The sequence below is a fragment of the Carassius gibelio genome, chromosome B10 (assembly GCF_023724105.1).
Source record: "Carassius gibelio isolate Cgi1373 ecotype wild population from Czech Republic chromosome B10, carGib1.2-hapl.c, whole genome shotgun sequence".
NCBI lineage: Eukaryota > Metazoa > Chordata > Actinopteri > Cypriniformes > Cyprinidae > Carassius > Carassius gibelio.
The window spans coordinates 26,244,963-26,271,930 of record NC_068405.1 but is presented as its reverse complement, the minus strand read 5'-3'; the positions used below and the strand labels follow the sequence as shown (position 1 = coordinate 26,271,930).

General features: G+C 37.3%; 1 protein-coding gene across 1 annotated transcript in view; it reads right to left on the bottom strand.

Moving 5' to 3' along the window:
- The window catches only part of cntnap3 (contactin associated protein family member 3), a 198,804-nt gene extending 172,550 nt beyond the window's left edge, over nucleotides 1–26,254 (bottom strand). Inside the window, exon 1 of the mRNA XM_052567688.1 lies at nucleotides 26,181–26,254. The gene's annotated coding sequence lies outside the window, so the exon portion shown is untranslated. The remainder of the gene's footprint in view (nucleotides 1–26,180) is intronic.
- Between the last annotated feature and the right edge of the window lie 714 nt (nucleotides 26,255–26,968).

Genomic DNA, 26,968 nt, shown 5'->3' with positions numbered 1-26,968 from the left:
CCTCTTAATTCTATTTTTCTTTTGGAAGAATCTGTATTTTTCCATCATTTTAAGCACATTTCCCATCTCCAACTCTTCAAAACACATCAAGCCTCTACAAACGTGGAGCTGAACTCTAAACTGTCTTAAACTTCCCGGAGAGTCTGTCACCTCAACGCTCAAAGCCTGCCTCGACGAAACTTTCCTTCTGAGGTTTATTTCTGTTTCTGAGTGAAATCTGACCGGGACAGATGTTGAGAAGGTTCAGTGTATAAACAGAAACATATCTGACGGCGTGTGTTTGTAATAAACTCGCTCTGACAGCGTGAGTGCGTTTGTTCATGTTCAAAACACACGCTTTCTTCATATCTGAAGCATCGTTACCTCACAGAGATGGAGGAGGAAAACACAGAAGCAGATCCACGTCTGACAGCGAGGAGAACTTAAAACAGACTGCTGACCTCTGGATCCGTCTGAACCTCTTTCTGTGGAAACAGCGTTTCTCACTCGCAGTCAGATTCTGCCTACAGAAGCACTTTCCTTCCCTTCAAGCCAAACACACACACACACACACACAGACACACACACACTCGATGACTTGAGATTAAAGCAGAAATCATTAGGAACATGCAGATGACACTCTTCCCCTTCACAGAGTGTCTTTTCCTATCAGAGCGCTGGCTCAAATACAAGTGAAATCTCTTTCTCACAGAGTTTCTCACAGATACAAATGAGATCAATTATTTGTGACTGTACACAGATGTTTCTCCTGAGAAAACAATCCTAGTAATGATGTTTGATAACATGTTGCATTATTATTACTTTCTAATATTAACAACAACAGTAATAAAAGTAATAAATTTTTATATATAAAAATTATATATATATAATAATAATAATATATATATATATATATATATATATATATATATAAAAATATATATAAAATGTATTTTATGTTTAATTAATCAAATAAATTTACTTTAAAAATATTTGTTATATTTTTATTCTGAATAAAAAAATGACAATTACAGGTGAAAAGTAATTGAAATATTATAAATAAATGTTTAACTTGTTTTCCTAGACAGAAATGAGATTAAATGGCGAACAAATCTTTATTATTTAATTATTATTTGTATTGTTTTTTTTTATACATATTATTAATAACTTGTATTGTAAGTTACATTTTTTAACAATTTTTATTTTACTTTTATAGTTTAATTAATAACAACAACAACAACAATAATTCATTTATTGTTTAATATTATTCATAGATAATACTATTTATACAATTTTATTAAAACTATATTATATATTTATTAAATTGTATTTTTATTATAAAAAAAATAATTACATCTTATTCAATTTTTCAAAAAAAGAATGAAAAGTTCCAGGTAAAATCTCTTTCATATTTTAACTGTTTCTTCTAGATTTTTTCTCCTAGTCATTATTTTACTCCTCAAAAGTTCCTGAGAAAACAACCCTAGTAATCTGAAGTCTGTCTTCTCCAAAATCTCAGAAGAGCTTAAACAAAAGCTTAAATTATATATATATATATATATATATATATATATATATTGTCACGGGAGGAGCACAAGACAGACACAGTGGGCGGGGCGTCAGGCCTCGGAGAGGCTTTTATTAACAGAAATCATAAAACAGGGAATAAAAGTGGCCAAAGGGGGAAAGTGTCCAAAATAACAGGGAATCTGGTGTCCTCGTCGTGCTGCGGGATTTGTGTAGGTCGGGCAGTGTTCATCAAGGAAGGGTCCAGGTAAGGGGCGGAGTCCGGCGGCCGCACGCGCTCCCCTCCTTGGTCCGGGGCGCGAGGGGCGGCGGCTTCCTCTAGCGGCCGCATCTCTCTCGTCGGCCGCGGCGCTGGTAGGGGATGGACGGCCCGGCATCCTGGCCCGTCGGCCGTGTAAACGGGTGCGGTTCTCCTCCGGATCGCGGGTCCGGCTGCTCACGTCTCTTGTGGCGCGGGAGTCCCTCAACGCACCCTTCCTGGACCCACGAGGACACCAGTGTGCATGCACGGGGAAGAGACCGGTCTCCCGAGGAGAGGCGCGTTGGGCTTTTAAACAGCGGCGGTAATGAGGCTCCACTTCCTTCAGGTGTGCCCCATCACACGCCGCCAGCCCTGACTCGTCCAGCGCCCCTCCTCTCACACACCCACTCCAGTCGGGAGCCTGGTGAAGGGCGGCGATTTAGGACGGGGTGCCGGTGATAATCAGGGAGGAGGCAGCTGACTCGTCACATTCCCCCTCCCAAGCGACATCCCCGTCATCAGGGCGCCACCCACACGGGAGTGCTACCATCCTCAACCAGACTCCAAACGGTCGGAGTGGGCGGGGATTCCTCTCCGGGCGGTCCTCCCTCTCGCAGTGCACCAGAACAGGGACAGAGAAACCAGGTTTTAGTGACAGCCTCAACCAACCACAGGGTAAAAATGACAATGGAAAAGTCACTTACCCCTTGTGTGGCTGGGAGGCTGTCCCCAGTTTTCCTCCGTCCCAGTCTGGGTTCTCACTAACGTTTGCAAGCGAGAGAGTGACGTCACCAGACGTTTCCCAACTGCGCTGTCTAGGCTCCGCCTGCCCGCATTCTCCACCAGTGTCACGGGAGGAGCACAAGACAGACACAGTGGGCGGGGCGTCAGGCCTCGGAGAGGCTTTTATTAACAGAAATCATAAAACAGGGAATAAAAGTGGCCAAAGGGGGAAAGTGTCCAAAATAACAGGGAATCTGGTGTCCTCGTCGTGCTGCGGGATTTGTGTAGGTCGGGCAGTGTTCATCAAGGAAGGGTCCAGGTAAGGGGCGGAGTCCGGCGGCCGCACGCGCTCCCCTCCTTGGTCCGGGGCGCGAGGGGCGGCGGCTTCCTCTAGCGGCCGCATCTCTCTCGTCGGCCGCGGCGCTGGTAGGGGATGGACGGCCCGGCATCCTGGCCCGTCGGCCGTGTAAACGGGTGCGGTTCTCCTCCGGATCGCGGGTCCGGCTGCTCACGTCTCTTGTGGCGCGGGAGTCCCTCAACGCACCCTTCCTGGACCCACGAGGACACCAGTGTGCATGCACGGGGAAGAGACCGGTCTCCCGAGGAGAGGCGCGTTGGGCTTTTAAACAGCGGCGGTAATGAGGCTCCACTTCCTTCAGGTGTGCCCCATCACACGCCGCCAGCCCTGACTCGTCCAGCGCCCCTCCTCTCACACACCCACTCCAGTCGGGAGCCTGGTGAAGGGCGGCGATTTAGGACGGGGTGCCGGTGATAATCAGGGAGGAGGCAGCTGACTCGTCACAATATATATATATATATATGTGTGTGTGTGTGTGTGTGTGTGTGTGTGTGTGTGTGTGTGTGTGAATACATATATTAAGCTGTAATTAAAAAGCTGTGTTTTGAGCATAATGGAGCGTTAATAAAAACATGGAAACTAATCCATTTTCACTCATTTCACACGGTGTTATAATGTTTAACAATGAATTAAAGAACTGAAAATGAGCTGCTATCCCAGTATGTACCATTATAAAAACCCTTCCCCAGTCCCAGAGGAACACACAGAGGATGGTCTCATTGTGTGGCTGTGTTCGGCATCAGTCAGAACACACTCTTCTCTCCTCAGGCGGATTTCTTGAGCATTTGGTGGAAGGCAGTCGGGCATGGACCCAACAGGACACTTTATCGCAGAACAGGAGCTGGAGTGAATGTTTTGGGCTCTTTTGCATATCTCCGAGGGATTGAGCAATCGTTTGAGTGAGAATGTAAAGCGCCGCGGGCGAAGAGAGGGATATTATCAAATGAAGTTGCAATCTGTGAACGTGCAATCTGCCAGGAACAAATATTAAGTGTTCCTGCAGATCTGCTCAGTTCGACCACTACATGCATCTGGACTCCAGCTAATAACACTCACTACTACACACTACAGAACTGAGCCAAAGACTGCATTATACACCAATAACCAGTCCAACATCACGGTCACAGCATCGCACCGTGTTACATCTCGGAAATGATACAATTATTAAGAATTTTTTATTATTTTTTTAAGTATTTTTGGGTAGCCCGAGAGAAGTTTCTTGAAGCGTATTAGATTTGCTTTGATGTATAAATGCACAATATGCCAAATGTAGTAAGTCATCATAATATTACACTCATAAAAAGAGAAAGAACAGTGTGAGAACAGGAAGGAATACAGCATTATTTTAAAATACCTATACTTCTCTCTGCATTTTACAAAAACAATTATAAAAAAAATATACAATTTAGAAAAATTAATTTAAAATAATATTGTGCATATTTATTTTTAAATATACAATTTATTTATTATTATCAAATAATAACTGGATTAGATTTGCTAATGATTATTTTGTTTATTAATGTTCATTAATAAGCTTAATATTAATACTGATTGTTTACCTTGACGGACCTGCTATTAATTAATTTTTAATGTAGTTGTTTATATTTTTTATAAAAACAACAAGTATTAATATTGTTTTATTTAATAAATAAATAAATTATTATTTTTATTGAAGTAAATGTTAATTACGATTGTTAAAATAAATTGTATACTATTATTAATATTAAATGATAAATAATACATTATTCATTTTTAATGCTCAATTTCTATGTAATAAGTTGTTACTATACAGTATATATGAAATGTAAAATAATATTGTGTATTTTGTTTTATAAATATACATTTTTATAATATATATTATTATTATTATTATTATTATAAAATTGCTCATGTTAATTTTTAATATTAACCTTAATGGTAATACTGATTGTACCTTCAACAGATCGCTCAACCTACTATTAATTATTTTTTAATGTAATTACATTTGTATGACAACAACAAAGACAAGTATTAAAATTATTTACTTTATTATGTAATTTATTATTATTATTATTATTATTATTATTATAGTCAATGTTAATTACAATTGATACAATTAATGTTTTAATTTAAAGTAAAAATAAAAGTATAATTTTATAATTTGTTTAAATCAACAACCACAATAATACTTATGATTTATGTAAAATTGTATATATATATATATATATATATATATATATATATATTAAATTATAATAATAATTTAGCTATTTAATTTAATATATTTGTATTTATTTTGAAACATGCAAAGAAAGAAAAATAGGTGTTTTAAGTATGCAGTACTTCCATGACCACACTACTCCTTTTAGCCAAATAGTGCCATTTGTCTCTGTTCATCATGTATGATACCACCTGTTTTTGCTCTTACTATCAGAGCAGAAGGTCTGTGTAGAGCTCGTATGTCAACAATCACAACATGCTTCACCTGTTTGTGTCACAGTTAACACATCTCGTGCATCATGTTGAGGATGAGTGATCTGTGCAGATGAACAAACTCACATCCGTCCAGCCTGATCTTATTCTCCTGATCTGCATTACAATAAACTGAGCAGATGACAGACGTGACAAACATCTCTTCACCACAGCTGGCGGCTTACAACTTAATACTACAGCATTCGAGAGAGTCGATACCTTATAAAAACGTCATTACGCGACTCCTCCAGCTTTGTTCATGAGATACGCCGAGTGCAATAACAGCACAGGTTTTGATAAAAGCATCTGTTCAATGAAACGTTATTGAGGGAGCTGCATCTCAAGATTGAGCGCCTCATCCTCCAGCTTCAGAGTTCAATAATTACTCGCTTATTTTCCTTTCATCCAATTAAGCCTGATGCTAGTCATTACACTTCATCAAGCAGCTGTTTCTGGAGCGGGACGAGACATCTGACTTCAGCGAGGACATCAGGTCATGCGAAGGTCACGGCGTGATGGTTCTCACTTCTCTTTATCAGAAGCACATGCAGGCAGAAGATGAACTGGCTCCAGTCAAGCATGCACTGTTTGGCCGTAATAACTTGATGCGTGTGATAAATGAACGCGCTGGTGAATAGTTAACGGGTTTCATCTTCTAATACATATGCATGGGGAGTTTGGGTGGGTGGAAACTTGCCATCAAACTCTAACACTTGTGTTCTCCAAGGGCTTTTCGTCTTGCGTGGACATTGTGATTACTAAAAACTGTTCTTGCAGCTTAATATTTTTGTGGTGACTTTTATGCACTCATTGCACTGCTATTCAAAAGTTAAGTTATTTAAAATAATAATAATAATAATAATCATAAAAATATATATGCATTAAACTGATCAAAAGTGACATTTATAACATTACAAAAGGTCTTTTGACCTTTCTGTTCTTCAAAGTGTTCAGAAAAATAAAACGAATCACACTTTCCTTGAAAATAAGCTCAACTTTTTTTGGCACTGATAAAAAGAACCATTATTAATAAATGAGCATCAATAACTGATTATTATCAAGCACCAAATCAGCATAGTAGCATTATTAATATTGAAGTTGCTTTAAAAGCATTCAATTAAATTTAAAAAATATTAAAATTGTTTAAAAAAATATATATATAATTTTGTTGTTGAAAATTATTAATGTATACAATATATATATATATATATATATATATATATATATATATATATATATATATATATATATATATATATACACACATTTTTTTTTTTTTTCTAACAAGAACATATTTATAAACAAACACACATGTATATATATCCCCCGCCCAAAAAAATGCATTTATATAATACAATAAGTTAAAAAAAGAATCAATGATTAATAATTAATTAAAAACATATCAACTTTAAGAAGCATGCACTTCTAGATTCTCATCAGACGATGATAGTATTTAACCTGAAAGAGAAAGTTGACTGTAGACATTATAAGTATCAAGGTTTTCATCAACTTCCAGATAAAACAAATGAGATGAAGCGACTTTCATTAGATTGTGTGATTCTGCACTTTCCTTATTAAATCAAATGTTAAGAAGAGAAGGACATCCTGCTAATAGATGTCAATGTATTCTCATTGATGAGGGAGAGTTTCCTCTATTATTACCATCTGATGCAGTCTAATCACTAAAAACCTCAGCCGAGCACAAAGCACCACGGTCCACTCATTAGAGCTGATGACTGAAGGACAAGTGTGTGTGATAGTTAGCTGGGGTCACGGGGTGGACGCTGGGATCACACGGCTCGCTCATTATAACACTACAGCAGAGAGAACACAGAGTCTGATGACTTCTCTTCTCCAGCCCTCCAATGCACTTTTACTCAAGATTACCGAGACGGACAGTACGAGCGGAAAAGTTAGGGTGGAAAAGGCTAACTTCATCTGTCATTATCCTTCAGTGTTGTTGGGAAAGATCCGGCCTAACGGAATGATAATGAACTTGTTAATTATTCATAGCAATGCAACGCTATTAAAGCCTTGGACTGAATTTACATATCACTCGCTCCTCATAACTCCCATCTGACAGTTATTAATCTCACACATTTATGCATTTAAGTTAATACAAGGTTACATTCCCCAAATACAGCTATTCGTCACATAAAACGAAGCGTGTTGTTTTAAGTGTGAGTAATGATCTAAGTGGTCATGCAGTTGCTCCTAATTGGAAATATTACGGTCATTTAAAGTGAACACAGAACGCCTGTGAATGAAAATTTAATTAAGGTTGGATCCCTGTGGAGAATATTAAAATGATTTTGTGCACAACTATAGATAATGCATTTCTTTGATCATACGCACACGATTATTCTAAATAGGAAATAAAAAAACAACAATGGTTGCCTCCAACCACAGCACAACTGCAACTTCAAGTTACACATATAAAAACTATTAAAAAGTCCAAACGTAATGTATTAATGTGCACAATTCTAACTAATTAATTAATCATATATATATATATATATATAATTTTTAGATTTTAATTATTTATTTCTTTTTATTTCTCTTTTTGTTTGTTTGTTTGTTTTAGAAAACATGATCGAAACGTTATTTTCAGTAGTAGTGAAACACAGTAGTACAGAAATCACTCTGCAAATGATGTTGTTAAAGGTATAAACAACTATATAAAAAATAATAATTGATTAAAACAATCTTTAAATTATTTTAAAATGTTAAACTAAATATTTATTAATTATTGCATTTATTAAACACTTCTTTCTTTACATTAATACGTTTTTTTATTTCTCTCTCTCTCACACACACACACACACACACACACACACACCTTGTTATTATTGTTTTCCTCTGAGTTCTTATCTGATCTATAGAGGTTTTGTCTGGAAAATTTTCTGTGTAACCTAATTTTTTTTTTATTTTTTATAATTTGACAATTTCTTCTTTGTTTTTCCATAAAAAAAAAAAAAAACATAGGGAAACCCCCCAAAAAAGAACAACAAAAAAAGTATATATATATATATATATATATATATATATATATATATATATATATATATATATATATATATATATATACATATATACACATATATACACATATATATATATATAAACATATATATATAAACAAGAGATTATTTATTTTTGTTTTCTTTTGATTTCTCCTTCTGTTTCGTCAAGAAAGATTTTCAAATGCTACTTCGAAAACCATGCATCATTTTCAAAGCTTTAACAGAGTTTTTATCATGATGTACAGTAGATCATCAAGTGTTTAATTCACATCAACAGATGTTCAATAGCCTAACCCTTAACGGACCAAACATCATCAAAATAGTACGTAACCCCAAAATATCCAGAAAAAAGCACCCTCTCCAACAATCCCAGAGATGCAGACGCTGGCCCGCAGCACTGAAGTGTTCAACATCCTCAGCGTCGTCCAAACAAACTCAAAACACTCAAAGAAACACTGGAAGCTGGAAATAATAACCAGCAGGCATCGACACGCGGATGAAAGCTTTAAAACAAACCCTGCACGATCTGTTTCAGGACATGATGGCAGTTTAGGCGCTCGTACCTTTGGCCCGTGTGTAAACATGATCCTTCTTCACGCTTCCTAATTTATACTGAGAGCAAAACCTGAGCATCTCGTTTAAATCCATGGAGTTAGTTCTAGCAGACTCGAGCGCGACTGATTCTCTGTTTATCTCACAAACTGTTTAATCTCTCTGACTGAGTGAAATTCTCAGGTTCCTTCGAGGAGTCTGCAGAATACAGATTACACTCAACTATCTCTGATACCACTCCACCTGTTTACTCCGAACTCCTGATAGTCCTGTTTGTGTATGTGTTTGTGTTGGTTTACTTTAGAGACACAAATGGCTCCAGAAGTGAGCAAAACATGACAAAACCTGCCTTTCGGGAAACGTCCTCAAAGTTAAAAATGATTCCAGATTGAGTGAGTCTTTCATATGTGCTCATTTACACACGTCACTGTAACCATCTGTCCGTCTGAGCAATGAAAGAAATACTAGCATATTGAGCGGTGCATGCTGTGTAATCATAGACAGTAAAAGAAATGGACACAGCGACCCCATCTGAACTCAATTGAGACAAGTGAAGCCCATTTTTAGCGTTTTTTAGCACTTCCGTTTCTGACGCGCAGACTCAAACGAAGCTTGATGACGTCAGCAACCTGTCTGACAGATGTAAATCTTCTAGTAGCTGTGCGTGCAAACTGCCATCGTTAATCCTGCAGAGACGCCTCAGATGTAAAGTTATTCACTGTCAAAGTGACGCCAAAATGAATGGGAGTCAATGGGAATGCTAACGCAAGTGAAGTTCTGCTACAAGATGGCGGCACGCAGCCGACTTCAACTTCCGGTCGCCTTCCTTCCCGCCTGTGTGTAATGCACACTAGTCTCAAAAATAGTGTTTGACACAATGAAGCATGCAGTGTTCGAAAACTTCTCTGTATGCTCCATGTTTAATTTAACAAGTGCTGTCCAGTCATTTTAAAAAGATACATTTGCATTTGTGTAATCATGAAATACTGAACCAAGAAAGATGTTAAGATTAAAATTAAAATGCCAAATATTTAAATATAATATAATATAATATTAAAAAAGTAAAACATAGAATAGAATCCACTATATAAACAAACACGTTCATAAACATTTTTAAGTATTAATAATAATACATTTTTGTACGGTTTTCTTTTTTTGTCTTTATATGTTTTGAAATTTTTTTTTTTTTAAATAACTTAGTCAAGTGCTACTTCAAAAATGTGAAATTAAAAAAATTAAACGCAATGTAAATATCACTGTTTTAAAAGTTACATGTGCAATTTTTACAAAAATAAATATAATATAATTAGTGCTGTTAAAAGATCAAACGCTATTAATTGCATTCAAAACAAAAGTTTTTGTTTACATGAGTGTGTACTGTGAATATTTATTATGTATATATTAAATACACACACATACAGTATATATATATTTTTTAAATATTTACATGCATACACATTTATATATTTATATTCTTATATTTAATATATCAACAACGTATTTTGTTTAAATATATATGCATGTATTGTTAGTTATATATACATAAATAAACAGTACACACTCATATACTTTTATTAATAATGATTAATAGTTTGACAGCCCTCAATATAATATAATAGAATACTGTATTTTATTTTGGAAAATTGCTTTGGACATCTTCCTGAATGAAATTAGATATGTTAAAAATATACTATATCAAATATATAGGCTATATATAAGGACAGCAGGCAGCCCTCAATCTTCTGCGCACTGTGGATGAAGCAGTATGTGCTGGTATTCCATTGAAGTAGTGTGCATTGCATTGTGGGATGCATATTTCATGCAGCATGCTCTGCACATCAAGGCAAATGTAGTATGGCATGGTGTTTTCCTTCTACACTGTGCTCTGAACCGGACATCACACAGTCTCAGTATTTACATGAGGGTGTTTGGCAGTGGATGACATTATGTAAACAATACAGTGTTTAGTAATGAGCATCTGTGCCGGCTTCCTCGTGTCGTCTAATTACTTGCATTAGGCCACATAAATTATTCTCTGTAAGCCCCTCTGGATAACAGCACGAATGAGATCATTTAAGCAAACCAATTATGACCTCTCACATCTACAGAGAGTAAACAGTGTCAGCTCAGTAAATCTGCTTTGAGGTTATAATCAAAGATGATTAAAACTACACACCCGAAAACTAGAATCTATACTATAAACACAAGAGAAGACACAAACATGTTTTTCACTAAATAATATATATATTGTATCTATTAAAAAAATTAATTTGTTACACAAAAAGCCGATTACAACACTTTAAAAATATATTTATATGCATAATAAATGTATATATATACACATACATACATACACACACACACATATATATATATATATATATATATATATATATATATATATATATATATATATATATATATATATATATATATATATATATATATATATATATATATATATATATATAAGATTTGATTATATAATATATAAAATATAAAAATAGACTTAGAAAATATAGCATAATCGAGAATGAGAAAATATATGGAAAATTTAGATTTAAGTAACTTTAATAGATAAATATAAGAAGGTGATTTGAATAGATGAAATTATTATATATATTAATATATATATATTTTTTTTTTGATTGATTGATTGAACAAAAATCGATGATAAATTATTAATCAATACATTATGAATACATGATTTTCCACTGCAGGTCGCTAATGCCGTATAATAATAATTTCCCTATAGATGCGCATAGTACTGCAACGACACGTCAACGTCATCGATTACGTCGACTACAAAAATACGTCAACGTGCGTTAAATGCATGGACGCTTCACGCTGTTTGTTTACATCTCGTGTAATGGCATACTGGGAATGGAGAAAGTTGCATTCTATCACAAAAACAGAGACCACTGTTATCAAAAGTATGGGAATACTTTAAACAGAGGAAAAATAAAATGGCCCTTTGTAAAACCGATATGGTGTACCACGGCAGCACAACTGCGATGCGCGAGCACCTCAGAGGAAAACATCTTGGCGCTCTCCGGTGTTACGGTTTAACTGGTTACCGTGTGATGGTGACCAACTTCCTGGTTCAGGTCTGATATTCTTGCGATTGCGGCATTCTGGAAAGTTGAGATGTTTTTAACTCAATGTGGTGCGGACGCGACTGGAAAAAAACAAGCGTGTCGCGACCGCGTGGCTTCCATTATGAGCGCGCTTATCGCGATTCGCGCGGCCTACATTGGAAATAACGAACTTGACCGCGCAAAAGATGTGATATGTGAACTGCCCCTTAAAAGACAGCGCGCCACGAGACAACAGTCACAAACCACCGAGCTACCCCGAATCAGCGACAGGTCTCGGGGAAACCATGCTAAACCATAGCAGAACCCTGACTACATTTTATGGTTTGTGATGCTAAAGAACATTTCATGTCGTTTCAGACAACTGTAAATTTATGGTTACTGTGGTTTAATTATAAACGCTATCATAAAATCATATTTACCATAGTAAAATAATTTTATGTGCCTTTTTATTATTTTATACTGTAAAAAACGTCAACCACATTGGTTGAAAATCAATAAAGGTTGAAATATATTAGAAGTTATTCTTATATTTTTTTTGTAAAGTTATCCAAAGGATAATTAAAAAAAGAACATTAGATTAATTATTTATTGTAATAAAAATAATCGTTAGATTAGTCGACAGAAAAAAATAATCGTTAGTTGCAGCTCTATCCACATCCATCTTCATATTTCATATTCTCCATCAGCCACATCTCTAAAGCTGTGCATCACCTCTGACTTCCCAACGCTCTTGTTCTCTTTGTCCTTTCACACGAGCTGTTGTTCTGCTCTCAGTTCTCGGGTTGCATTTACAAATTGTTGGCGGTTATCTTGTAAGGGACAAACAGCAGAGAGGACGTGTAATGTGGGATAGCTGGAGGCAGAAGGGCTCTCTGATTTTAACGGGAGGTTGGGAGAATAATGCGAGCGAGATAAGATCCACGTTTCTCCCCTTCCAACGAGGCGACCCTGAGAACAGGGCAAAGGGAGCAAATGTTTAATCTGCACGTACCTCTACACCTCTTAGTGTTTGGCGGGCCGCCAGCCGTTTCTCAGTGACTCTGTGCTGTAAGAGTATCACTGGATGCTGGAGTTCATCCTCATCCTTCATCTGATCTCTGATAATGAACAACAGCTTTTGAACTGCTGCTATCTGAACAATCGCAAGACGATTATATTCAGATTCTGAGGTCATTTGAATGTAAAGTACAAGAGGTACAGTAGCGGTCAAAAGAAGTTTGAATTTGGAAAGAAGTCTCTAATGCTCTCCATAGATGCATGTTTTTTTTTTACAGCAAAAGTATGAAATATTATTATAATTTAAAATAGCCACTTTTTATGTGTATATATGTTAAACTGTAATTTATTTCTGAGATGCGCAGCTTTATTTTCAGCATCATTCCTCCAGTTGTCAGTCACATGATCTTCATGAAATCATTTTAATATTGTGATTTGCGGCTCAAGAAAAATTTCTGATTATTATCAATGTTGAAAACTGTTGTGCTGCCGAATGTTTCTGTGGAAACTGTTAATTGTTTATTTTTCAGGATGCAAAGATTTTAAAACTATTTGTTTTGCAACATTCTGAATGTCTTTACCGTGCGGCTTTTGATCAATTTAGGGCATCCTTGCTGAACAAAATTACTAACTTTAAAAAAAAAAAATCACTGTGACCTTGAAAAGTATATCAAGATATTTATGCAATTGTCACCATTGGCATATTATTATGATTTCTGAAGATCATGTGACACTGAAGACTGGAGTAATGATGCTGAAAATACAGCTTTGATCACAGAAATCAATTACAGTTTAACACATCACAATAGAAAGCAGTTGTTTTAAATTGTAAATATATATACACACATATACATATATATATTTATATTCACCGTTTTTTAATAATAACTGCAACTGTGGTGGGCAGAAGACACTTCTTTCAACTCTTGGCCAATAGTGTAACTCAATTCTGATTGTGATTATCTAGTTTATCTTCTACTAAACACCTGGCAACCACCACCAACCTGAACCCAAAACATATTTGCTCTTACTAGCAGACTGATAAAGACCTGTGCACACCACCATCAATGTGAAACACTTCAGTCATCTGTTGCCGGAGATACCGAGGGGTTTTCAGAGGCAGTTTTCCAAGGAAGTGCATCATAATTTATCATCCCTTTGCTCAAACAGCAAAGCATGGCGCTAGCAACAGCAAGGTCATAGGTTCGATTTCTGGGGAATGCATGTACTGATCAAATGTACAGCATGAATGCAATGTAATTTGCTTTGCATAAAAGCATCTGCAAAATACACAAATGTAAATGTAATCTCAGCATTCGCTCGGTCAACATTTCTAGCTGTTGCTGTGTTCTGGATTGCCTAGAGGTCTTTGGCTTTCAGAGTCAGCTGGGAAAAACTTCAGATTCAATAAACAAACAGGAGATATCAGATACTTGTCAATCAAAATGTCTGCTACAAAAAATCCAAAATCACATGGTTTCCGGCATCAATGTGACTGTAACACAACATGACTCACATCAACAATGACATAAACAACATCATGAAGTGCTTTGATACCATCATGAAACGTGTTGCAGATCATGATAGGGAAACGGAAAGTAAAGACTATATGTAACGACAACAGCAAAAGCCACTAAAAGAGAAAACTTATTTGAGCTTAGAACAAGCAAACAAAAAGGCCTGGTGATGCACTAATTTAGAGCAAAATGATTACATTTTGGTAACACTTTACTTTTACTATGCCTTGCACCTAATAATGCACTGCATGATCTCATAAATAATTGTAATCACAATTATATAATACATTATAATACTTAGTTAATCATTGTTACACCTTTTATACTAAATGTATTACAATGTACCTTTCTAATGCAATGCATTATATCTTTAAAAAAATAATTGCAACCAAATGCATTATAAAATTTGAAGGTTTCTTGGTCATGTTTTAATGTGGAATACTTTATAAAGGTTTAAGAACAAATAATAGTTAAGTATTACAGTAAAATGCAACATAACTGATTACTAATTACAATTACTCATGAGATCATGCAATGCATCATTACAAGGTATAGACTAATTAAAGCATTATATAAAGGATTTAAATAAAGTGTTACCACATTTTTGCCTGAAATTAAAATAATATGCTTTCAACATGCAGGAGATTGTGATAATGCTTTAGCTTGACGCATGAAACCGCCTTCACATTTCTATTTCTTTTTGTCCCTAAAGAGCTCAGGATTGCTCATTTGCTAATATCGAGCATTTCTATGGTTTTATTGATAGTATTATTATGCAGAGTTAATTTTATGTTTGACTGGGCACCTCCAATTAGTCTGTCCCTCAATTCGAGAAGCAATCCTTTCAAACAATCCAAGCGGCTTTTACTTCCAAATAAATATGCATGTGAAGCTAAAGCCCAATAATGACAGAAATCATTTTCATAATTGAAACCTATTCCATGCTGTTGGCCAGAATGAGCATTTGCATAAATTAGTCTTATCAATGGCACAGCTGTTTCCATTATCGATGGCGTTGCTTACGTAACTCAAATGGGTCTTAAAAACTTTAGACTAGTTTTAAATGCAACAAGTAACTTTCCCAAGATTGATATGCTGCTTTTAAAATAGAAACAGGTGGCGGAGCATTCATCCTTATTCTTTGGGCAAACAGGACACCGGCAGCCATAGAGAAGAATGGGGATAATTACTTGGCTAAATTGGGAAAATGTTACTTAAATGTGAAGAATACACAGGAACAGATGAATTGTGCTCGAGGCTGAAGTAGCTCTCGCTCCATTTGCACACCTGACACCGGTTGTAGTTGTCGAATAAAAATGTGCAGTCATTTACACGCCGCCTACGGCCTTTTCTAATTAGTTGAGCCTTAATGAATGAGATTTGAAACATCATATCTTATAATTCCACCTCGTGTGCATTTAACAGAGCAATGCAGACATCTTATTCACTGAATCTCAGAAAGTACAGCTTTAATTGCAAATTCTCTTCGCTGTGTTCTTTATGAGGTTAATATTGGCCTCCGAGTCCACTCAGTTTATCCACAATTACTCAAAGACCTCAGCTGATCTGTAACATGTCTCTGTCAGGACGTGAACTTCATCTGAGCGGTTTTCATCAGAGATGCAGATCTTACAGCATTTGAAACTTTGGGTCGATTCCTTCAAAGGCTTCGAAGACACTTGCTGCTCTTTTGAGAAGCAGGCCGGACGATGCCCTTGGCTGGACGAGAAAACACAGCTAAACTCTTTAAAGCAGCCTTTCATGTTTTAAACAAAACCTCTTATGAAAATTCAAGTAAAAGTTTAAACTGTCATCACTGACTCACCCTCATGTCATCCAATCATCAGAAAAAAAATCCGAAGCTCTCTGACTCTCCCAAAGACAGCAACACAACTGAAATGTTTCCAGACCCAGAAACATAGCAAGGACATGAGTAAAACAGTTCATGTGCCATCAGTGGTGCTACAAGAATACTTTCTGTGCACAGAAAAAAAACTAACATTTATTTAGACTTTATTTAACAATTCTTCACTGACGTCCGTGTCATGTTTCTGGGTTGTTATCTATGGAGGGTCAGAAAGCTCTCGGATTTCATCAAAATGATCTTAATTTGTGAATGAAGGTCTGACGGGTTTGGAACAATAGGAAGGTGAGTAATTAATGACAGAATTTTAATTTAAGGTCGAACTAAATAAATAATGCCCAAAAATATGTACATAATTATTATATAGTTTGAAAAAGAGATATAAAAAATATATATTTGAAAACATAGCTGCAATAAAATATAATGTAATTATTAAACTTCAAAATGCAACGACTAAATTAATGTATAATATAAATTAATTAATATTTATTTAAATGTTTAACACAAATACATGTTTCGTATGTATATATATATAAAATACTGTATACAAGGTGTGGCGGAGGCGTGGTTTAGCGAAGTCTGCAACGGGAGAGCGAGTGAAGAGACGAGCGGCGATAAGTGGTTCAGGTGAGAAACAAGTAACACCTGGATCTCGTTTCAGTGATTGGCGTGGGGAACCCGCATTTAAGGAGCGCGACAGCCGGCGAAAGGAGAGAGACGGGGACTCGTGAGCGCAGGAAGCTGGAGAGCGATCGAGCAAGTCAGACGCAGTATTCGTGGCCGAAGTGCTGTTAGAGAGTGCGCGCACCTGCCGCGCTTGTTTGTTTGTTTATTTGTTTTGGTTTTGGAATAAAGCCTCTCACGAGCCCCGCACGCCGACTCTGGTCTCCTTCCTCTACTCTGATTGAACCTTCATTACACATGGCTTTTAACTCTCACTTTGTAACCCTTTTTTTTTTTTTTTAAGAAAAACACTATTCAATGCATTTTTTAGTGCATATGTTTATTTTTTGGATTATTATTGCGAAAGGCTCTAGAGGTCGTGGATTCTTCCAGATTTTTCATAATTTCAAGAAACTACAGGCTTTGAATCTGTGGTTTTGATGCTGTTGCCATCAGGTTTCTCTGTTTTAGTCCAGACTACAGTGTTGGGAGCAAAGCACCATGATTGGAAGCCCTTGTAAATTGGAGAGGAGAGGTCTCGGCTGCTGAAGATCAATTGGAAAGTGTTTGTGGCTCGCAGCGCAGCTGTTGCAAACATAATGATGCTCTGATTGTTTCATCACTAAAGGGTCTGTGACATCATTTAAAGCAGATCCTCAAAAGGGCTTCACATCAAGAACGAGGAGGCTTTCACGGCAAGGGGATCGTGGCTTTCATCATCTCTTTTGCTCTTATTAATTTTATCGAACACATGCTTCCATTTCTCTCTTTGCCCCAAGACTAGAGTTCTTTTGTCAACTTCAAAGGCAGTGCATTGTGGGACATTTGTTTCCAGCACATTATCCAGTTATGTCCAATCAGTTGAGAAGCAGAATGAGTCTCAGGTCCATTATGATCTATAAGTCAAGTCAAGTCTGCTTTGTCAATTTCCACATGTACAGTACCAGGGCAGTAACGCGTTACTGTAACGCAGTTAATTTTGACAGTAACGAATACTGTAACGCATTACTTTTTAAATAAATTAACTCCCTTACCATTACCATATGGTGCATTGTCCATTACTGTTTAAAAAATTTAATTAATTTTGACTGAAGTGCAGCCTAACCTGTTTGCAGACGCATTGTAGGATTGGTGGATGCCAACCACTGTAAACACGAAGACTCACTGTGGGCGTGTTTCCGTTTATTCAAGTATGTGCAGCAGTCATGGCGAGTCAAGGAGAGAGCAACACGAGTTTCTCAAAGAGGAAATATGCTCATTATTTCACTTTAGTTGAGCATAAAGACAAAAACCTTCAAGTCAAATGTAAGCTGTGTCTTTCTGGTTCGAATGTCCTATCATAGCCCACAAATTTCCAATCCGTGTGCTTAGATTTTGTAAACCGTATACCTTTGGTTTTCGAATCTGTACCCTCAAATTCATAATCTGCGCGCACACTTTCACAATCCGTTCCCATGGATTTGTAAACTGTAGCCTACTCACGGATTCATGCAGCAAGCTCCTACATGTTAACAGTTTTAATGAATATTATTATGTGGAATGGATCTACAGCAAAGTGTCTTAAGTGATTCTCTGTATGTTTTTCTCATACAGGTGAAACATTGTTGAAAACAAGCAGCCTGTCTCTACTGTGGAGTCGCCGGCTTTCAGTCAGATCCTTAGCATGATAACAGATTTCATTTTTAAACAGCGCATATATATATATATATATATATATATATATATATATATATATATATATATATATATATATATATATATATACACACACACACATACATATATACATACATATATACACACACAGTACAGACCAAAAGAGTTTTCTTTATTTTCATGACTATGAATATTGTAGAGTCACACTGAAGGCATCAAGGGCTATTTGAGCAAGAAGGAGAGTGATGGGGTGCTGCGCCAGATGACCTGGCCTCCACAGTCACCGTACCTGAACCCAATCCAGATGGTTTAGGGGTGAGCTGGACCACAGACAGAAGGCAAAAGGGCCAACAAGTGCTAAACATCTCTCAGGGAACTCCTTCAAGACTGTTGGAAGACCATTTCAGGTGACTACCTCTTGAAGCTCATCAAGAGAATGCCAAGAGTGTGCAAAGCAGTAATCAAAGCAAAAAGTGGCTACTTTGAAGAACCTACAACAGTGGTTCCCAACCTTTTTCAACTCGCGGCCCACACAACCAAACACATACAGTATTGTTCAAAATAATAGCAGTACAATGTGACTAACCAGAATAATCAAGGTTTTTAGTATATTTTTTATTGCTACGTGGCAAACAAGTTACCAGTAGGTTCAGTAGATTGTCAGAAAACAAACAAGACCCAGCATTCATGATATGCACGCTCTTAAGGCTGTGCAATTGGGCAATTAGTTGAAAGGGGTGTGTTCAAAAAAATAGCAGTGTCTACCTTTGACTGTACAAACTCAAAACTATTTTGTACAAACATTTTTTTTTTCTGGGATTTAGCAATCCTGTGAATCACTAAACTAATATTTAGTTGTATGACCACAGTTTTTTAAAACTGCTTGACATCTGTGTGGCATGGAGTCAACCAACTTGTGGCACCTCTCAGCTGTTATTCCACTCCATGATTCTTTAACAACATTCCACAATTCATTCACATTTCTTGGTTTTGCTTCAGAAACAGCATTTTTGATATCACCCCACAAGTTCTCAATTGGATTAAGGTCTGGAGATTGGGCTGGCCACTCCATAACATTAATTTTGTTGGTTTGGAACCAAGACTTTGCCCGTTTACTAGTGTGTTTTGGGTCATTGTCTTGTTGAAACAACCATTTCAAGGGCATGTCCTCTTCAGCATAGGGCAACATGACCTCTTCAAGTATTTTAACATATGCAAACTGATCCATGATCCCTGGTATGCGATAAATAGGCCCAACACCATAGTAGGAGAAACATGCCCATATCATGATGCTTGCACCTCCATGCTTCACTGTCTTCACTGTGTATTGTGGCTTGAATTCAGAGTTTGGGGGTCGTCTCACAAACTGCCTGTGGCCCTTGGACCCAAAAAGAACAATTTTACTCTCATCAGTCCACAAAATGTTCCTCCATTTCTCTTTAGGCCAGTTGATGTGTTCTTTGGCAAATTGTAACCTCTTCTGCACATGCCTTTTTTTTAACAGAGGGACTTTGCGGGGGATTCTTGAAAATAGATTAGCTTCACACAGACGTCTTCTAACTGTCACAGTACTTACAGGTAACTCCAGACTGTCTTTGATCATCCTGGAGCTGATCATTGGCTGAGCCTTTGCCATTCTGGTTATTCTTCTATCCATTTTGATGGTTGTCTTCCGTTTTCTTCCACGTCTCTCTGGTTTTGCTCTCCATTTTAAGGCATTGGAGATCATTTTAGCTGAACAGCCTATCATTTTTTGCACCTCTTTATAGGTTTTCCCCTCTCTAATCAACTTTTTAATCAAAGTACGCTGTTCTTCTGAACAATGTCTTGAACGACCCATTTTCCTCAGCTTTCAAATGCATGTTCAACAAGTGTTGGCTTCATCCTTAAATAGGGGCCACCTGATTCACACCTGTTTCTTCACAAAATTGATGACCTCAGTGATTGAATGCCACACTGCTATTTTTTTGAACACACCCCTTTCAACTAATTCAACTAATTGCCCAATTGCACAGCCTTAAGAGCGTGCATATCATGAATGCTGGGTCTCATTTGTTTTCTGAGAATCTACTGAACCTACTGGTAACTTGTTTGCCACGTAGCAATAAAAAAATATACGAAAAACCTTGATTATTCTGGTTAGTCACATTGTACTGCTATTATTTTGAACAATACTGTATGTTTGCGCGGCCCACTTCAAAAAAAAATTAACTGACCCCGCTATTGTTGGGTTAATAACTTAGTACTCCGAAGCTAAATTTTAAACTGTATTTATTGAATAAACTAGGGCTGTGCGATATGGACAAACAAACAAACAAAAAAAAACGATTGCGATTTTTTTTTATCAATTTTGCAATTGTGACACATCGATATGCTTTTACAGTCATAAATGCATTCAGGATTAATTTGAAACATATTTCCAAAAGAAAACCAATCAGAGCTTTATCAAAAAGTCATCTCTAGAACAGACATAAGTCAAAATGATCACTATAGTGAAGATGTAAAAAAATGTTATAGACTTGTGGCAAAAAAAAAAACCCTGTATACAGGGACTTTTTTTTTCTTTTTTGCCATGCATTGTTCATAGAGCTCATTAATTGTAGCGGTGCCTCAGGTGTTTGCAGTGTGTATACAGTATGTGTATGCGGTCAGCAGTGAGAGCGCATAAATATAACGCGAAAGCACATTAAAATAATGCACGAGTGCGAATCTATCTGTTCGCAGCAGATTTCCTTTGCTCTGTCACAAAACCAGTCGTGCTTGCTCAGATACACTCTGCTTCGCGAGGAGAGAGTGTGCACACTTAAAACGTGTCTCCTCTCACTTAAACTGCATCCTGTTCACTAACAAATTCACTCTATGCTCATGTGTTAGACATGAATTATCGCACGTTTTTATTTCTAGCCTTTTACCGCAGTGAGAACGCTCTGATCCGTCAACATTGGCTCAGAAAAAAGGTGCATCACAGACAGTGTGTGAACCTGGAGTTAGGCATATGCCCAGTCTCTGTTCTCGCGCTAGGCGCAATGCATTCTGATGGGATCGGATACGGGAGGTCAGGGCCGCGGAAAATTGTGGTATAAAGCGATTTAGAAATCGCGCACGCTCAAATCGTGATTTTAGGACATTTTCTTTTAATCGCACAGCCCTAGAATGGACTGGAAATGAACAGAAAATAATTGGCGGCCCACCTGCAATACGGCCACGGACCACAGGTTGAAAACCACTGACCTACAATATGGCATATTTTCAGGTGTTTCACACTTTTTTTGTTATGTATATAATTCCATATATAATTCCACATGTGTTAATTCATAGTTTTGATGCCTTCAGTGTGAATCTACAATTTTCATAGTCATGAAAATAAAGAAAACTCTTTGAATTAGGTGTACAAACTTTTGGTCTGTACTGTATATACATAGGTTTCTCGAAAATGATTCTGAATAATTCAGATTGCTTTCATTTATTCATTTTAAAATGTTTTGTGTTATGTTGTCCATTGTTGATAGTTTTAAGGGCTCAACACAACAGCTTTTATGATGCAGAAGCCACTTTAGTTTTTATGAATATATTATTCAGGTGTTGTTATTTAGTTCAGAAATCCTTGTGATATACAATATTCAGTTTGTGCTGGTCTGACTTAAAATAGTGTTCAAAAATGACTTTCTTTTACTTTGTGTTTGTATAGAGCATAACACACAAAAGCGCATTAATGGGAACATTAAAGAAAAGTGCTTTAAAAAAAAATAACTCAAATGTTACATTTAACAGTAATGCATTACTTTTTTGTGTAATAATCAACAAAAGTAATCGAGTTACTTTTTGAATTAAGTAACTAGTTACTATTTCTTAGTAACTAACACAACACTGTTCACCTTGGAGAATTAAAATGTTTGGGAGCCCAAATTCAGACCCAGAACAATAAAACCCACAGAAGAAGTCGGAGTTCAAAAGGAGGAATCTTTATGTTACCAAACTGCAGGGAGAGGAAGAGTAGATATAAGTCATGATCTGCAAGATTAACCACAATCTGATGTGATCCGACCACCTCAGAGAAAACTAGTGTTGAGCTGCTGCAAGAGTTTTTGAAGCACAGCAGCTGTGGTCAAAGAGTTCACGTGTGTTCTGATTGGTGGATGATGATGACGATGAGTGGATAAAGACTAGAGCAATCAAATAGAGTGATCTGCTCACCTGGTTATGTTTGTGGATGTTTCGACTTGGAAAGCAGTTCGGGATGGAAATATTGATATTACAGTTGTTAAATACTTAAATATAGTACCTTAATTTCGCAAATCATTTGAGTCTGTTCAGGAGCTCGGAGTGGGACCGCGAATCATTTGAGTCAGTTCAGGAGTTCGGATCATTTGGGTCAGTTCAGAGCGTGAATCATTTGAGTCAGTTTGGGGTTCGTAGTAGAGGATGACACGGGAGTGGATTTTCACTCCTGTCCCGTCCCACTCCCATAGAAAGAAATCTTGTCCCGTCCCACTCCCAGACCAAAGTTAAAAAAATAATCCCATCCCATCCCGCTCCTGGTAAATTGACTCCCACTCCCATCCCGCTCCTGTTTAAACTGACTCCCACTCTTGTACAGCTCCCATATATTTTTTTTTTTCAATTAGTGTTTAGTTAATACATAGAATTTGATTTAATCTGCTCTCCATCCTGTTTTAGACCAGCTGCTGACGCCTGTTTCTAGATTTTCTCCAGAAAATGTAAGACAGCTAATAAAAGAAAAACAGTACATAGTTCACACCATGTCTACAATAGTTTAATAAACCCAAACAGCATATAAAGCTGCATTTTACTCATTTATTGTTGAGTAAACAATACATTTATAGTTTACATTTATAGTTTTTTTTTTTAAATTACATGTTAACGATTTTCAAAAGGTCTGTGGTTACAGCATGGTCCCTAGTCTGCATGAAAGGAAGAAGAATATTTTTAATGGGCCACAAAATATCTTACATGTAAAAAAGATTACCAGTTTAGAATATGGAGATATTATGGCGTTTAAAAATTGTAAGGAAAATCTGGTGTTTAGGGTTTAGAATCTATAGATCACAGACTACTGCGTGAGAGGTACAATTTATGTATAAAAATAGTGCAGAGTGACATAACTGACGGAGCTCCTCCATGACCAGCAGTTTTATTTTCTCATACTCCCCTTCTATGTGACGGGAAACTGTGCGTGCACATGGCAGTTACGTGCAGGTTCCACCTGCACGTTACTTCTATATTTGGCTCCAATGTCGAGCAGCTCCTGTGCTACATTGGTAAAGCCTTTCCCCTCTACCACAGAAAAGGGTCTGAGATCTTGGCTGCACATGCGAGCAATTTTGTCGGTCAGACGAGACTTGACACCTGACGGCAATTTTCGCTTGATGAACGAAGCGATGCTTGGCTGATTCTTTCCCGAATTTGCCTTGCCGGTGTGCCTCTTCAGACCGCTCGTCCCTGAATCACTTGCGTACTTGACTAAGACTAAGCATGTCTTACAAGCAGTGTACATCGTGCTATCACCGTCACATTCTACTTTCATAAACTTAATTAATATTTCAGACTTTCCGACCAGTTCTTTGAACATAATAGACATGTCATTACTTCTGACTTTGCGCTGTAAATCATTTTTGCCACATCGACTTCTCCGCGGCTGTTAGATCTCTCCATCACTGCTCTTTGAATTCCGGCTGGAAGCCGTGACAAAAAGCACTGATGGCTTCTGGGACGGCTGGGTCGTGTAGTTATTTTTTAATTGTGTTACATTGTAGGCGTATTAAAAGGAAACTACAAAATGGTGCATTTTATTTTTTCTTTTTTTGTCGTATTTGCTTTTGGTTGATTCCCGCTCCCGTCTGCTCCCGTTAACCATTTATCCTGTACCGTCCAAATCCCGTGATTAATAGCAAAGATGACTCCCATCCTGCAGGAATCCCACGGGAATCCCGTGACCCGTGGGATTCCCGAAAAAATGTCAGCCTCTAGTTCGTAGCGTCTTCGCGGATCATTTGAATCAGTTCGAGAGTTCTGCTGTGTACACACCAAACGCGAATACAGCGTCTGGTGCGAATGAATTCAATGTTAAGTCAATGCAAAGGCGCGTTTACGCGCGTCTGGAGGTCTCGCGGCGCGAATGGGGCGTTAAGCGCGGCGCGGAAGACACGAATTCGCCTCGTTCGCGCGAATGGTGCTTTTTGTGCATTTAGTGTTTGACGCGAATTCGCGTCTGCCGCCCGAGTTGAAAAATTTGAACTTTGGCGTCAATTCGGGCCGCGTTAACCAATCAGGAGCCTGCTAGGAGTCACTCATTCAACAGTATGTTCCTGCAGCCTCCGGTTGTGCAGGAATACCCTTCTCCACTCAATCAACAAGGAGGAACGACTGATGTTGTCAGTGAGCAGTCAGCCAGAGCTATGACAAAAGTTCATATTTCTATAGAGACAGGAATAAAAAGGACACGCACACAAAATATATATATATATATATATATATATATATATATATATATATATATATATAAAACAGATAAATTGAATAAAGGCCAAAAGATCAGAAACGTTTCATTTTACCCCAAACGAATTATATTTTATCTTGAACCACTAATAGAGACATCAGAGCCAGTGGCAAATGTCAGAAGATCTAGCCGAGGTGACGCTGCTCTCGGCGAATACACGACGGAGCTCCCGCCGCTGATCGCATGGAGCTCATCTCCGAGATCTGCCAAACACATTTTTTAAATAGACGCTGTCATTATAAATAAACCGCATATTTGAGTTTAAAACAACTACATTCTCGCCTGAAATACTTGTAAAACTACATGTCATGACACGATAACAGTAATTTTGAAAATTATCCGAATATAAAATGGAAGTTGAAAATGCTGCGTGAATTCAGCTGGCAGAAGCGTTTGGTTTGAACGCAGCATTCAGTGAATCATTGGAGTCAGTTCGGGAGTTTGTAGCGGAATCGCAAATCAATTGAGTCAGTACGGGAGTTCGGAATCAGATAACAAGCAGACGTTGATTTTGGTTGTAAAAGTCAGTATCGGTCGATCAAATTTCGATGTTGAATCAACATTCTCTATTTGGTCGGAACATCAGAATGTTATTTATTGGAAAAAAGCGTCAATTCAACGTCGAAATCACGTTGACTCCTCAACCGACACATCTGATCGAAATCATAACGTCGGATCTATGTTCAAACTTGATCAGAGGAATCGGAGATTGCATTCACAGAAAGAAAGAGAGAAGAGAAAAAGAAAGAAAAAAGTATAACTAAAATGTAACAAGAAAAATACATGACCCACATACATGATTTATTTTAGGCTTACGCAAAGATCATTACACACACGCACACACGCGCAGCGACCCGAGAAAAAAATAATAATAATAAAAAATAAAAAAAAATACAACAAGAGCAACAAATGGGCTCCGTAGAGCTGAAAATACAAACAACAAAACACCTTTATTATTCATTTTAAAACGATCATCCCATGTTAAAACAATTTAATACTTAAAATCAACTCATACCTGTCTCCAATATCCAAACAAATCCACATGCGAACCTCTCGCATACGAACACCACGAGTGTTGATTTATTTCCGCCGGCCAGAAACAAACGCACCTACTATTTTCGTTCCTACCCCCGATATTTATACTTGGCTAACCACACCCCTTTGATTCACAACTATATGGCCTTTATATGACCTGCTACGTTCATTATTTTATATAGCCTCGTGGGTTGACCGCCTGTAACTGAATATTATAGGCTAAGTTAATTGAAGTCTGAAGTGGATTTTTTTTCGGTGAGAAATCAAATAGAGAGTGCAAGTTTTGGAGGGTCAAGTCAACTATTAGGTCTCATAATATACACACACGCAGATTGTGTAATGGGTTAATCGGGGGTTGAGTGTTTCTGTAAATTCTGTGTGTTTTAATGAGCGCGCGCTGAACATTGGAGTAGCGTTCATTCAGATTCAAACACTGGAGCGGAGGGAGTTGCCATGGAAACGAGGCGATCGACAACACTGGCTAGCTGCAGTTCTCTTTCTCACTGCTGTGTTCACTGCTTTCACTAAGTTTAGTAAATGAAAATTGCACAAATATCATATGCCACTGTTCCTGACATCTCTCTTGCTTGTATTTGATCCGCATCTGTTGAATTTACTTCATAGAAATGGTTTAGTGTTTTCGAACAAGTCCGTGAGCATCCGTTATCCGAGGAGATAACGTATGCTAACTCCATAGACTGAGCTTTTCATGAAGAGTTTGGGATTTTAATAACACATTTATGTGTAGGTGAGAGGCATTGACAGTTC